Below are 15716 nucleotides of genomic sequence, written 5' to 3'. Positions count from 1 at the left end.
CTCACGTAGCTCGCGACGTTGTTCTTCAAACCTCGCGGCCCACTCTTCGTCGATCAGCTTTCTAACCTTCGCCTCTTCCCTGACTTGCATTTCGACCCCGACCAGTAGCTGGAAAGGAGTCTTCCCTGTGCTTCTGTTTACGGTGGAATTTAGGTGTTTCTGAACCTGATCGACATGCTTATACCAGTCATCGGGTTTAGGGGCAGTCAGTTTAGTTAGTAATGGTATGAGGGTCCTGTTTATCCTCTCCACCTGCCCGTTCCCCCTCGGCGCCCCCGTCGTGATTAATGAATGCTTTATGTTTTCTCCTTCGCAATACTCTCGGAAAGCGCTGGACGTGAACGCTGTTCCCCGATCGGAGATGATTCGCCGTGGATTCCCAAAAATAGCCGCTTGCTTCTTCAGTCGGTCGACAACATCAGCGGTATTAGTAGACCTGGTGGGATAAAGCCACGTGAACTTCGTGAACGCATCCACCACTACAAAGATGTGCGCGTATCTCTTCTTTGTAGCTGTCATGGGGCCCACATGATCAATATGGTAAGTATCTAACGGCGTGTCGCCTTTGTCCAGCGGATTGAGATATCCCTCTTGCCTGCCTGACTTCCGTTCGGCTAGGATACAGTCGAGACAGTTGGATACCACGCGTTCGACCTTTTCGCGCAACCCCTTGAACCAGAAGTCCTTCTTGACCATAGCTTCGGTTTTGGTAACCCCGAAATGCCCACGCTCGTGCGCTTGCCTGACTACTTGCGTCTGCATCGCCTTCGGTACCTAAGAGTAGACTGTGTCTTGTCATTACCTTATTCGAGACAACATGCAGGGTGACAGTAAAGTCGTACCCGTCGACCGTCATTACCCTTGTAAACTCGCCCCAGGTACTATTGCCAGCGGACCCAAAACCATCAAACCTAAGTTTGCAGTTTCCCAGAGGTGGTGAACCTAACCTCGCATACTCATCCGCTCGTATGAACGTAAGGTCACTACCTGTATCCACTAACGAGACGAACCTGCAGCCATCTATCGACACGTCCTTCACGTACTTCTTCCTCCCCGGTCTTGAGATTACGTAAGTCTTTACTTGTCGCGCTGTGCAATTCGCCGCCACATGTCCAAACTCGTTGCATTTGAAACACTTCATACCTTTTCCTTTCTCCGGGCACTTAACCCTTAGATGATCCTCACTACCGCAAATGGAGCATCTTCTTTTCTTCATTGCGTCTACAAATTGACTGGGCTTCCCGTTCTTCTGGGTTTTAGCCGGCTTCACAATCGACTTTGCTCTGCGATTCTTCTGCTCTTCGTACATCACTAACCTCTTCCTCAACTCTTTGATTGACGTAGCGCCGTACAATACAGCCTTATTGTTCTCGCCGTCTATTATTCCATCCACTATGTATTCCACCTTTGCTTCCTCCTCCATGTCCACATGGCTGGCTATTTCGAGCATGCGGTACATGTAGGCCAAACATGCTTCATCACTCTCCTTTTTTGTTTCTTCAAGTTTCTGATGTACTTGCCTACTGTTGACTTTCCTCGAAAATTCTTTCACTAGCCCCCTCTTCAACTCATGCCAAGTCCTGGCATGACACTCGAAGCTCGCGAATATTTTCGCTGATCCCTTCAGCAGCTTCCTGGCGTAGACTGCCTTCTGCCCATCCGACCACATGCACGTATCAGCGACTTCCTCGAACGACTCGAACCATCGTTCGACATTTTCACCTTTGTCGCCACTAAACGACTCTAATGCATCTTCGACGTCTCTAAAACTCAGTGTCGAACCAACGCATGCCCTTCGACAACATTCGTCACGGTCCTGATACACCCTTCGCGTATCTCTCTTGTATCCTCTTGCGTTTTTCTTGTCATCTTCATCCTCACTTTCGTCGTCGCTTTCTTCTTCCGACGATATGTCGTTACCATCCATGGCCGCTTGTAGCCGTGCGCGTAATTCTACTTTTCTTCCCGTCGTTTTTAAACCCAAACTAGCGAGGCGCTCCTTCAACTCCTTCGTATTCATTTTCTCAACATCTTCATCTTCGTTACAATCACGCTCAGCTCTCTGTACGTTTCCTAGATCTCGTTGACCGGTTAGCTCTTCACCGCCCGTCGATCCCTTAGGACACGATTGTCCAGCCCTACACGCCCGATTCAGCCTTGCAATCAGCACTGACCTCGCACCCGATATAGGGAGGTTCATTCGCGCGAGCTTACTCCTCAGCTCCTCCAGCGTCGAACCCTCTTCACCCGACAATCGCTCGTCCCCGACGTTTGCCATTTTTCACACTACACAAACTTAAACCGTCAACGATATCGTCTTTTACCGCACCGCGTACCGGTAAATTCACAACTAGCTCGAATAGCTCTGTTAAACCGTTTCGTTTTCTGTCTTGTCCAATCCCGGACGAGCCCCGAAAAATATGTAATATCGTGATATAATGTGTTTACAAAGAGTGGACAATAGAGATGTTAATCAGACAGAAAAAGACGATTGTTGTTCAACCTGAACTATTCACGCCAAACGCACAGAAAACAGCGCAATCCACACTCTCTCGGCAACGCCACTCGCAACCTCTTTCTCCGCTCAGCTCGCACTCTGCTTCTCGACTCGCACGCTGCTTTTCGACTCGCACGCTGCTTTTCGACTAACGCTCTCGTCGTTGCCGCATTCTGTTGTCTTTTTCCTAGGCCCAACGCACACGTGTTTTGCAGACGCTCGTGGCCAGGGTCACGTAGGTCTTTTCCACGAAACTATGCACTTGAAAAGACCGATGACACATTGATGGGCCCGACGGCGCCTCGGCTCTCGCGACATTGTTCATAGTTCGCCCGATATTTCTTAGGCCTTTCGTCCACGATACTACATTTATATAACATTTGTTCATTTCTCGAATCATCGCACATGACACGACTTGAGACATCGATATATCTTCATTCTGAGTTAACATTATTCTTTTCTTTTTTCATTCTTCTAAATAATGAAAGTCTAATAACAGGATGTATTGGTATCTCTCATACAAGAATTCTATTGACATTACTTAACTTCCTTCTTATATTCATTAAGACAGGAAAAGATTCAATAACGAAGTTTAGAAAGAATAAAGAAAAAGTTACACACGAGTCAACATATAGCGAGGAATCGATCTCACGAAAGTTCCAATGATGTAACCCGCGAGAGAAAGAAGAAGAAGAAGGAAATAGCGTGCAAGTTCAGGAATCGCCAGCGATCGTATAAAATATTCTATATAACGTTCAACGATCCTAAAATAGAAAAATGTCTTTTGCGAAACTATTGAAATTATTCCAACCCTTGAAAAAATCATTAAAATAATCTTATCTGAAGAATTATTGAAATAATACCCAACTGAAGGATTATTCAAATAATTCCATACTTAAATTATTTCTTACGCCCACTAAAAGCGAAACAGATTCGCTAACAAGTTCAGCGAAGACCAAAGTCAAAGAAAAAGCAAACTCTTCCCCAAAATTAGCAGAGAATCGATCACGCGGCAGTTTTAGTGGCATTAACTGGCATAAAGAAGCAGAGAAAAATGAGATGCAGGTTCACGAATCGCACGAGGATGACGATAGGTCAGGCGATGATATCCTCTCGTCGATACTCGGAGATTTCTTCGCGATTTCGTGCCGTGCCATTCAAATGAATTCAAATGTCTCATCAATAATTCATGAGGCCGGTCATCAAGGCTACAAATCTTAGGCTCGGGTCCTGTGCATCGTCTGTAATGTTTCATGGCACTCGAAAAGATTCTCCATGAGACGTTACAAAATTATATCAATACTAGTAACAACGACAACAACGGCAACAACGGCAACAACGGCAACAACGGCAACAACGGCAATAACGGCAACAACGGCAACAACGGCAACAACGGCAACAACGACAACAACGACAACAACGACAACAACGACAACAACGACAACAACGACAACAACGACAACAACGACAACAACAATAATAATAATAACAACAACAATAATAATAACAACAACAATAATAATAACAACAATAATAATAATAACAACAATAATAACAATAATATTAATCGATTAAAACTTTTTCTGGAGACATCAACAAAGATGAACGATGAAGTGTTGTAATCAGGTGAGAGGCAAACGTTGCGTGCCGGAAATGTGAACGTGTCATCGTTAACGCGGCCGGAGGCCCGTCGTCACAATTTACCTTCCCACTAGGGAGAAACACTTTATCTTGAGTTTCCCTTCGCGGGCTAACCTTGCTGAATTGCTTCAAACAAATGATTTTTATTTTGCTTTTGTTTTCCATGGGAATCTAAGGTGGATTTTGAAAGTTGACGAGTTTCGAATCGATTGGATTTTGGAAGGGAAGTTGTGATGCTGTTTCTATTAGTTCCTGGAGAAAATCGTGGAAACTACTGTAATATCGTGATATAATGTGTTTACAAAGAGTGGACAATAGAGATGTTAATCAGACAGAAAAAGACGATTGTTGTTCAACCTGAACTATTCACGCCAAACGTACAGAAAACAGCGCAATCCACACTCTCTCGGCAACGCCACTCGCAACCTCTGTCTCCGCTCAACTCGCACTCTGCTTCTCGACTCGCAACCTCTGCTTTTCGACTAACACTCTGCTCCTCGACTAACGCTCTGGCCGTTGCCGCATTCTGTTGCCTTTTTCCTAGGCCCACCGCACACGTGTTCTGCAGGCGCTCGTGGCCAGGGTCACGTAGGTCTTTTCCACGAAACTATGCACTTGAAAAGACCGATGACACATTGATGGGCCCGACGGCGCCTCGGCTCTCGCGACATTGTTCATAGTTCGCCCGATATTTCTTAGGCCTTTCGTCCACGATACTACACTACTTTTTGAGATTTGTACATGTATTTTAGATGTTGATTTTAAAAGACCGATATTTGTTTGGTACATTTATTTTTGAATTTTTATCGGTGGGAATCTACAGTGTTTTCACGATTCTGCTTTAATTTAATTTTTCACGCCGTTAACACGTTAGTTGCCACGGTGGTTATCGGTGACCAACTAGGTAAAATAAATTGAATTTTTTAAAATGGTTAAAACAGGAATTTCACGGATTAAAAAATTGTCAACAACATGAACCATTTAAATAACATCGTTGGAGAAAAATTGTACCTGTTGGGGTTATCTGTATTCTGTTAATGTGTAACAGAAATATATTCGAGTATAACGGTATAAGTTCAGTGTATGCTAATCCAGATCTGCACGCTGGCAGCGTGACATTACAATAGAGCCCCGAAGCCATGGGCCTATGGTATTTATAATTCCAAAAATCCAGTTTGTTTACATCTCGCTGCACCATCTACACAAGGCATATTCCAGAAAAGGCTATTGGTCTGGAAGGCCCTTCAAATTAATTTAGTAATAGATAATGCTTAATAGGTTCGAAAATCAGGAAAACTAAACAGTAGAGCAGACGTAGAATTTTCCTGGAAGAGTGGAGTGTTTTCCTCCAACAGTGCCAATACAAAATAACACATTACAAAGAATAAACATTACCTCGTACATCTCAATCTATCTTTTAAAGCAAAATATATAAAAATTGAACGCGTTCAAGAAAATAAACATAACGATAGCTATACAGCATATGGCATATGTCAAATCAAATATAATATATTTTTTAACGTACCAGAATTTCAATAGAATTTTAGCAGAATTTTGCTGGATAATTAGTTTAGACGCGCGGTAGGTTGAACAAAAATTGAAAATCGCTGCATTATATCAATCCGTGTCTAAACAAGAATCACGTATTAGACGTGTAACGTCACGAACAACGATTACAAGTGACCTCAAATTCCCTAGAATTTCTGAAAATATCACGGAGCATTCAGGAGGCATTCTACGACCGGGTTAGCCAAGGACAGAAAGAGTTTCGTTAACGAGTACCGGCGATAAATGGAACAGTTCCAGGGAAATAGTTGCACGATACGGTAAACGTGGTTCGATGGAAGTAATGAGTCGCGTTTTACGTCAAAGTATATCCATCGAAACTGGGTCCATGGAAGTATCAACTAGACGACAGTGTTATACGATCTTTCAGTGAAACTCCATCTGCATCTATTACTTTATTTCATCGATCAATACTCGCTGATCCACTTCTAATAGGACGAAAGAACAAAAAGAATTCTCGCAACGTGTTAACAAGTTTCTATTGGTCGCAGTTCCGTGACTTTTTCCATTATCCAGAATCAATATACCGATAGATGAATATAAGATGAGGAAGAAAAAACTTCGCTTAAATCTAAGATCGAAATGGTTTGACGTAGCGCGTCATTATCGTAACACGATCTGCAAACGCGTTAGCTTTGGTTGGTGATTCGTTCTCAGCGATTATTAGCGACGTTTGTAGGTTCTTTTCGTGGAAACCTTGATATAACTTGCCTCTCGATCCGCTTTTTAAACGTTCAGACTATTTATTCGAATGGTTTTTCGTTTCAATCGAACGAGCAACCTTGGTTGATTTAGTGAACGTTTATTAGAGAACTCGAGTAATTATGCGAAAGGGAATTATGCTCGATCATCGTTAGTGTCCGGTTTTACGTTACAATAAATCATGTACCTACTCGAATTGATAATTCTATGAACACAATATCGTGTTTACAATGTTTCCATTCTGAATTACGATTTTCCTGCTTTCAAAAACGATGGAAGGAGAAGATTGAAATTTTCCAGTTTTCGCGTTTCACAATTCGTTCCATTGTTTCATGGGATGCATAATTTACGATAAAATTAATTATACAGTACTTTGTCTTAATTTCATTGGAAGTAGCATGTAATGCTTAGTTAACGTCATCGAATCGCGAATGACTCATAAACGTTTCGTTTGGACTTATGTTATTATATTTTAGACAATTTTATTCTATTTCAATTTTTCACAGCATCTAACACCTAAACTGTAAAACTTGAGATATTTTATATCTGAAATTACTTTTCTGTCATGATGTTATTGTAAACGAGAATCACGCAGTTTTTCAAGGACTGATCGGAACCGCGTTCATTTTAGCATGTCACATGCCACGGGGGTTATCGGTCACCGACACTCAACTTGTCGGTGCCGCCATGGAGGTCACCGGTAACCGGTGTGCCAAGATTGGTAAAAATAAAATCAAAAAATTTGAACAAATGTCGATTGTTCATTATCACCATCGTTACTACAACGGCGTGACGAAATTAATACAGTATAAAACATATAAAAATAAATTTATTTATACATGAAGTATAGACCTATAATATTTCACCGTTACATTTATCGCATAATAAAAAATTCATTATGGCGCCACGGGTAATCCCTGTAAAGCTAGCATTCAACGTGTTGAAAGCTTCTTTCAGTTCGGTCAATAGTATTGGCATAAGAATGACGCAAAGGCTCATCGTTGTTGCGTTTATCGAATCAACGAGTTTATATTTATACGTTTTCCGTGATAAACATTTTTTGTTTTTTTCCTCGTCAACCACAGAATTAAAGATTTGTCCAGCTGTTATTACACGTAAGTTATGCAAGGCAGTTTATTTTACATTAGGCCTTCGTGTCTGACCACAACAAATTTAAATATATTTATAAATTCATAATAATTTACATAAGTATAAATAGTTTTTATTTGAAAGAATTTTTAATTGATTTGCAAAGAAGAAGATTTAAACCGAAAGATGGTATCAGTAGAGACCGTCTATAATCAGATTTTATATACAAAACGACAAACTTTAAAATTCTCTACGGTCTTTAACGAGGTTATCTCATCCGTTTGAAATTCTTAACAATTAGTTAAAAATATGAAACATTTAGTAGGGGACCTGTTGCTCTCATCGCTTTAGAATCCGTAAAACTTTCGACCACAAAGTACTTCGTTTGAATAAAAAATCCTGCTCGGTACAGCACTTTACAATTCTACAAACCTCATTTTCTCTACTTCAAACCTATTTTACGCGTTTTTACGTTCTGTATTCGACTTATTTTCCAGGTACACAGTGTCCATGCTTAAAATTTCACACCGGCGCGATGGTACAAAAATTATTTTATACTGAATCTCGTGTTTTGTTGTTAAAAACTATGGATATTGATAAAAATAAATTTCACGCGAAACTTTAATTTTTGGAATCAAAAATCATTTTAATCGATCAATGAAATTATGAAAATTGTCCAGAGATTCCAAAATTATTAAGATTAATCTTCTCTTAAAGATCCTAAAATTATTAAAAATCAGAGATTTTTAAATCATTAAAAATTGAAGATTCTAAAGTTACTTTATTTATTTATTTACATTTCATAATTCTGCCTTCCGCAGTAAAGCGGACTTCCAGTTACACTTCTCCTTGGAATTCTAACGTTATCAAAAATGATTAAAAGCCTAAAGGCCTAAAAAGTTCTCTGTTTGCTATTTCACTGTTGTATGCTTTCTCACCCTTCGTCCCTAATCGATGAACATCGCTCTAATTCTTTTCTCTCCCTTTACTTTCAATCGCACGAGAGAAGCGTCGAAAAACCCACGACCACGAGGGATGAAAGGATGGTTTCAGGGATGGAGATTCGTGAAAGCAGGCCGCGAGGGAAGAAGTGAACCGAGATTGGTCCGATGTTTGTTCAGCACACAACCGTTTCGTATGTAGAAAGCGTTCATAGAGAGGTGGTTGCGCTCCTTTATGCGCATGCCCAATAAAACAATCTCCAAATAATATTCTGTTCTTCGAATTTACTTTTTCAACGTTCCATGCTTACGGGCTATAATTTTCTTAAGACGCTTAAAACGATCTCTTGAGCTTTCGCCTTTTCGGTGAAAACAAGCATTTTTTTATCTCCACTTTAGACTCGAACGCCAACTTCTTGACGTATTAAAGGATTTTAGAAGTTTCTTACCATTTTACAGTACGTTCTTGTTGAATTTTTGCTGGATGAAAAAACGCTTATCCGATACTTTTAGTATTTGCCTCGAAGCTGTTTAACGGTATTATCCTTTTAATAAAATTTAATTATAACGCGCTTTTACGAAATGATAGCGTACACAGTGACTGTTAATAATTTCTGGTCAGAGCGTAATTTTATTTTGACGTACTTTTTACTTTAATAAAATCCTTCGAGTAAAATGTTCCGCGATATTGTATAATATTCTTCTAAAAAAAATATATATTAATGCTAATCGATGGAACTATTAAAAAGATCGTACAGTTTTTCGAGAATGTTAATAGCCTTCTTGATAAGAAGACATCGCTTGTCCTATCTTGGTATGCGTTAAGGGTTGATGGTATAATTTACTATATTTTGAAGATCAAAGTTACGATATTCATAAGAAGTTTACCAAAGTTTTACCTAACGCCGCTTGATTTTATGTGATTATACTTGCAAAGTTCTGTATCGCTTATTATACAGTTTTGTTTTTATCAAAAGAAAAGAAAAATACCTCTCATAGGGGTAGTTTGCATATTTTGGTGGAGACTGGTGAGTATAAGTGTCGTTGTCGTTGAGGGCGATGCACTTGGTTTAAGTAGGCTAATGGGAACTTTCGAGTAGGCATCTTCATAACTTTTCGTATCTCTTGCGAACAGCTTCACAATCTGTATAACATTGCGGCTCTCGATTTTCTACAAAAAACACTAAATACCTTCGAGCCGTTTAAACACAGAGTGCAACTGGCAAACTTTCATTACAAGATCAAATTTAATTCCACTTGCCTCGATGGACGCAGGCTATCGTTAATTAAAATCCTCCCACCAATTTGTATAAATATATGAATATAATACGAAACCTTTTTAATGAGCTAAAAATAACACGAGATTTTTAGCAAATTTAAAAAAATAAAAGAATTAAGATTAAATTTAGACGTAGTCGAACCTTATTTCGTTAAGTAATTTCCGTGAGAAGTACAGGAAACATAACTGAACATAATGTGGCAGATCCATCATGATAGATTTCGTGATTTTAATGTTACGTGTTCAAAAACGTTATATTAAAAGAGCAATAGTACTAGGATAATTAATATTTCTGAAATGTGTAAGTGCAGTTATACTTTCATGCTATTAAAACTGGAATTGTATGAGCGTTTTTATCATCTTCTTGAATAACTGCACTTACACGTCTATTTTACTAAGGTCTTCAGTTGTGATTTATTAAATTGTTTATCATGTTCATTAATTAAACTGTTAAACTGTTCATTAATTTGTATAGTTACAATATCGTACATATTCAATATGAAATTTCATTACTGTAATTTATGGATTGGTTTTACCTTACATTATTGTAACAATATACGTTTCATTATAATACGTTCCATATTGTAACAATATAGCTGCATAATTTGTGCAAATCAATGCAAACATTTGAGCAAAATATAATCCTTCGAAATATATCTCACAATGTCTTGACGCTTCGTAAAAATGTAAGTTAAATTTTTCAATTAAACATTCTGCTCGTTTCAAACCTCGTTATATGTTATTCAAACCCAATACGAAAGTGTTTTCGTGTTAATAATTCGTGTTTCATCGAAACGCGTAAATGTGGATCGCGATTCTAATCGATACCTATTCGATCTTGAATTAATTAAAAAAATTAGCAAAAGCTCGTTACGAGGAGTGCGCGCTTTCAAGGGAACTTTTTGCACGGCCGGGAATAGCGTCGCACCGCGGAGGCAGCCGATTCTTTCATCCCGGAAGCGCACTGGAACTTGGAGATTTTATTACGAGCGTACAGTGATCCTGTTTAATTGCATCCGCTACAAGGCGACCCTCGAAAAGCAATTTCGAGTGTACCGGAGGCTGGATTTATCGCGACCGGTATTCACTGTAAACAGCCAACGGCGTTCCTCTTAATTCTGCCGCCGGCTTCCGATTCTTTACCTTCGCTCTGTTGGCCGCGGTTTTTCTTTCGTTTTCGCGGCACCGCGAAACGAAGAAAAGGCGCTTCTATCGTCGAGTAGGTTTTACTAATAGTCGATGCTCTGTTCTTCCTTATTTATTTATTTCTTTATCGTTTTCATGATTTTTATGGTCCGGGATTAGGTAGCTACCGCGATTAATAAAATACGTAACAAAGAGCAAAGCGTAGAATGCAATAAGGCAAGTTAGAAACTCAAACAACGGTATCTATACTACGCTACAGCGTATGTTAGAATTAAGCAGGTAGCTTACGATATCATAATTGCTGATACAGATTAATATCTTTGAGAAGATAAAGAAGATCTTCAATGCTTCTGATTTAGACATGCTGCATCTCGTTTGGCAGAGCGAATTTATTTCTTAATTTAATTTACTTTTCATGCATTAACGTTGCTACGATTAAGAAGATTATCATCTACAAATAGGATAAAGTTATGAGAGTGTGTCAGTTTAGTATGTCGAATTTTAAGTCTCATGAGAATGGCTTGCTTTCTCCGATCGGAAAGAAATACTGGACTTTTATCGATGTACGTACGGATGTTATGTATGTTGAATGGGGATGATTCTTGTGGAATCCTATGGAAGGGACGTTTGTACTCTCTGGAGTTTTGTTTCTCATTCTACGTTTTTAATCGAATGGAAACCGAGAGTAAAGATCTAAAACACATTTAGCGCATGTCGAGATAAAGGGGTTTTTAAGCTACGCTGTGCCACATGTTTCGAGCACCTAATGTGCTTCTTGTGTTTAATATTAAATCGCCTTTTGATCGCAATATCTGCAATAATTTACAAACATTGTAGAACCATATTTTACTTTTAACTCAAGTTTGACCAAAATGTGTGACCATTCAATTTTTGACTAGTATGCAACTTTTTATGCACTTATGGGAGACTTAAACGCGAAACATAAGCAAAAATATATGAATAAATTCGAACTATAGTACTCGTTATAATATCTATCGAAAAAATGATTATCCATCGAGGTCCCATTCCTTCAGTTATATTCGTAAAGATATGAATTTGCATAAAAATCCGTAATCTATCTTTGATGGAAACTAAATTGAAAAGGTAAGCCGAATATTTTATTACGTGCTATATATAACTTATCACGTGATATTTAGACTTCTATTAATGATACGAGAATTTATGACTCCCCATTTTCTCCCTTTCTCTTTCTACAGTTTCTTTCTTTCTAAAGTCAATCTGCTGAAATAGGAAACGTCACATAATGCTGTATATCATTCAGAAAGTAAAAACCCCATCGATTAATAACGTCACCATCAAGGTGTTAGCTAATCCGTGGCCAGGGTCAACGTAATAACGCACACCTGAGATTGATGACAGCCGTTGATGTATCACTACTCTGTTATTATGTATTTCTGTAAAAATTCTATTGTGTATTCCATTGTGTCTCGATTAAACCATTCAACAGTCTATTAATAGTCTATTAATTATTAATAGTCTATTAGTCTATTAATAATTTCGACGTCCCTTTTTCTATCTTGATGAAAGATACATTGGTACATTTACGCGTCTTGAAGTGGCGTTTCCGGTTTATGCTGAATTTTATATATAAATCTTTTCTCTGTATTTTCGAGCTGACATTTTTCGGCATCTACATTCCCATACAAAAGTCTTCGTAATAGAAAGGCTATTTATACTCGAGTAAAATCTTCTAAAATTTCAGCGTAGAGTTAACGTATTTCGTAACAAAACGATTAACATAACTGTTTTATTCTTGCGTAATAAAACAAAAAGTAACTACGATATAGAAATAAAACTGACCAATTCTATCGAGGTTAATTAATCGTTCCGTTTCTGCGAAATGAACCCTATCTACGTATTTTGATACGTAAAATTAAAAACTTTTCAAACATCGAAATCGATCAGTTCAGCTTGTCAGATTGACTCCTACATGCTTTATTTAAACAAAGAATGTCAATGTTTTCAAGACATGCGGATTACTTGGAACTGATTGTACATTTGTCATTTTCCCAGTGTCTGCTGGTATTTCTATTCTTTCTTCTAAGAGTAGAAGCTATCGTAACGATTTGTTATATTCGTTACATTAGCATGATCGATCGTGCGGAGCAAATGATCCACGTTTCGTGTACACACGCCCTCGTTACGCCGTGTTTTTCCCTAGTGATCGAGTGGATTTCATCATCGGTAAAATGCACTATATCAGACGTCGCTGACATTAATATTCAAGGTATTTAACGTTTAGAGACGCGGGCGTGTCGAGTAGTGCCTCTCGGTAACAGGCAATTCGATTGGCAAGCAACGAGGGAAAAAGCTGTTACACAATAAAATAATAGCCATTATGACTAATCGCGCTAGTGGAACTCGCGAGTATCGCGACCCTGACTAATTGTAAGCGAGTACGCGAATTGCGGTTGAATGGAACGTGCTGTCGCGTCCCGGAAACTCGAAAAAGTCAAAGGGAAACGCAATTTCGCGATAATGAATGTGGAATGTATTAATGTACATGGTGTCTCATTTTGATCGTTCCACGCAAACATATATCCTAAACTATACGTAATTCGAGAAAGAGCGTACAATAAAATTGTACGGTTTTAATTGGCCCATCTTACGACGTTCAATTGGATTTGTCTAAGTGGAAGCGTTTACGAGATTCTAAGATAACCGTTGTTTCTTCCAATTGAATTATACGTTTTATCTTCCATACACCATCCGATGCACTTTTTAGTTCTCTACGGAAAAGTATCAAGGTAGTTGTATCTGAAAATTCTTAGCTTAAAAGATATCTCATTGTTAATTTCATTAAAATTGAGCGTGTGGAGGACAAGAAACATATGAACGTAAGTGCGCTGTGTTATCTTTCCTTGTCTTTCATGCGATAAGTTTTACAAGGTTGAAGCTGGAATACCTTTTGAACTAATCATTTTTCCATTGAAGTACTCTAATACTGGTTTGTAGGGAATTAAAAAATCCATCGAATAGCGTATGAAAAAAATGTATGTAGAAATCCATTTGAATAAACGAAGGTCACCTTGAGATCTCGAAGCTATGTATTTTTCGAAGAAACACTTCTTTCGAATAATATACGGTTTAAGAGATATTTGCCTGGCTCGATCAAGACGAGACACCTTGTATATACAGGCTGTTGCAAAAACATGATAGGTGCAAGGATTTTGTTAAAGGGAATAAGAAATAATTTCGAAATACACTTAGCATTGTAATTATTAATATATTTATTTAGTATAACATTGTATTTATTATATCATACTAGTTAATTAGGTCCAAGTGTATTAATTTTGGTATTTGGTAAAATTTTATATTAGGAAAATGAAATATAGAAACTCATTTAATTCTAAGAAATGGTTCTTTATTATTCATATTGCTCGATCATTTTTCAGCATGGGAAAACCATGATTATTCAGAAGCAAATCTGAATTTACTTGAAGTAGTTCTTATATTAATAATTTAAACTCCGTTCTCCGATATAGTGTTGCCAGAATTTCGTACAGGAGTAGAATTATAAGATCGACCAGTACAGATTCCAAAATCAACGCTTTCAACGTAAAATCTAATTTTGTATTTCTATGTAGGGTGACTTAATTTACTAGTCTATAAACGATAATTCAGTTAACGCATTAACAGTCGTCGATGTAATGTAATGTTTCGTAGTTAAAGTACTTACTACCAGGTAAGACAATTATCAATGGCTCTGAGGGATTTCCTGGATTTATTTGAGTTAATTCTAGGAAACGATTAAGGTTTAATATTCGTAGGATATCGTTCTGCAAAATTATTAAACGCGAGTATATTACATTGCAACGCGCTGTAGTTAAAGATCTATAATGTTTAAGAGGAAAAAAAAAGAAATAAAAAATATCGAGAGATTTTTGAAATCGATGTTCTTAATTTAAAATGTAATTTTGTCTCTTCTTATACTGACATTTAATGAGCTTAATTTACTCAACCCTAATGTAATTAAATTGCAACAACGAATATCTTCGCAATGTTATAATATTAATAATATATAAATATCGTAATATATATTTTTCCATAGTTTTCAATGTCTACTACAAGACCTTCATGTTTGTGACACACGGCATACTATTTGCCGCGATACGAACCGCATCGTTTTTGATTTTCGATCGATTTGAAACGTTGCTATGACATACAGTAACTTAGTTGTATATCAATCTAGTGATAATACGATTTTGATTTGCGCAGAGTACAAGCTATTTCAACAAGTTGGTAAAATTTATTACCATGTAATATGATTTAATACCGTAACGTAATTTAAAAGTCGAAGGATCGAATCCTGAGATTCTAAGATGATTAATAATTAGTCTTGAAGATACGGTCTTGTAATTTAAAGGTATAACAGCATAATGATACAATCTGTAATATAAATGAAGATTCAGTATATCTTAAACATAAAACGCGGCTATAAAATGTTTCAAAATAGAAATATCCAATGTTTTAGAATCCTAAACCAGTTTGAATCTTCAACAAAACTCCGATTTTTTTAGGAACCTTGACAATACGCTAGCTTTTATAGAAGCTTTTTAAAGCTATGTTAAAGGAAAGAATCAACAAGTTTAACAATCATAATATTTAATACCATTCGCGTCACAACGTTTAAATTTATCAATACACATTATAAAAGTCCAAATATTTGCATAAAGCCGCGTAAAAATCCTAAAGTATACGAGTTGAAATAAAACTTCTGAAACGGCGAACTTTTGAAAAAACTTCGGACCTCGACGATACGCTATCTTTCACGGAAGCTTTCAAAGTTATCGCGAAGGCAAAAACCAACAATTTTAGCAATTACGCCATTTAG

The 15716-nt window shown here is 37.7% G+C and overlaps 1 protein-coding gene across 2 annotated transcripts in view; it reads right to left on the bottom strand.

Annotated features, from left to right (window-relative positions):
* LOC126875728 (uncharacterized) overlaps window positions 1–15716 on the bottom strand; it is a 303269-nt gene that overhangs the window by 42804 nt on the left and 244749 nt on the right. For both annotated transcript variants that reach the window (XM_050638608.1, XM_050638609.1), the window contains exon 2: window positions 4747–4862. The gene's annotated coding sequence lies outside the window, so the exon portion shown is untranslated. The remainder of the gene's footprint in view (window positions 1–4746; window positions 4863–15716) is intronic.

This window comes from Bombus huntii, unplaced genomic scaffold (assembly GCF_024542735.1).
Source record: "Bombus huntii isolate Logan2020A unplaced genomic scaffold, iyBomHunt1.1 ctg00000057.1, whole genome shotgun sequence".
NCBI classification, from domain to species: domain Eukaryota; kingdom Metazoa; phylum Arthropoda; class Insecta; order Hymenoptera; family Apidae; genus Bombus; species Bombus huntii.
Note: the sequence above shows the minus strand (reverse complement) of the source record. Positions and strands in the feature narration are given on the sequence as shown.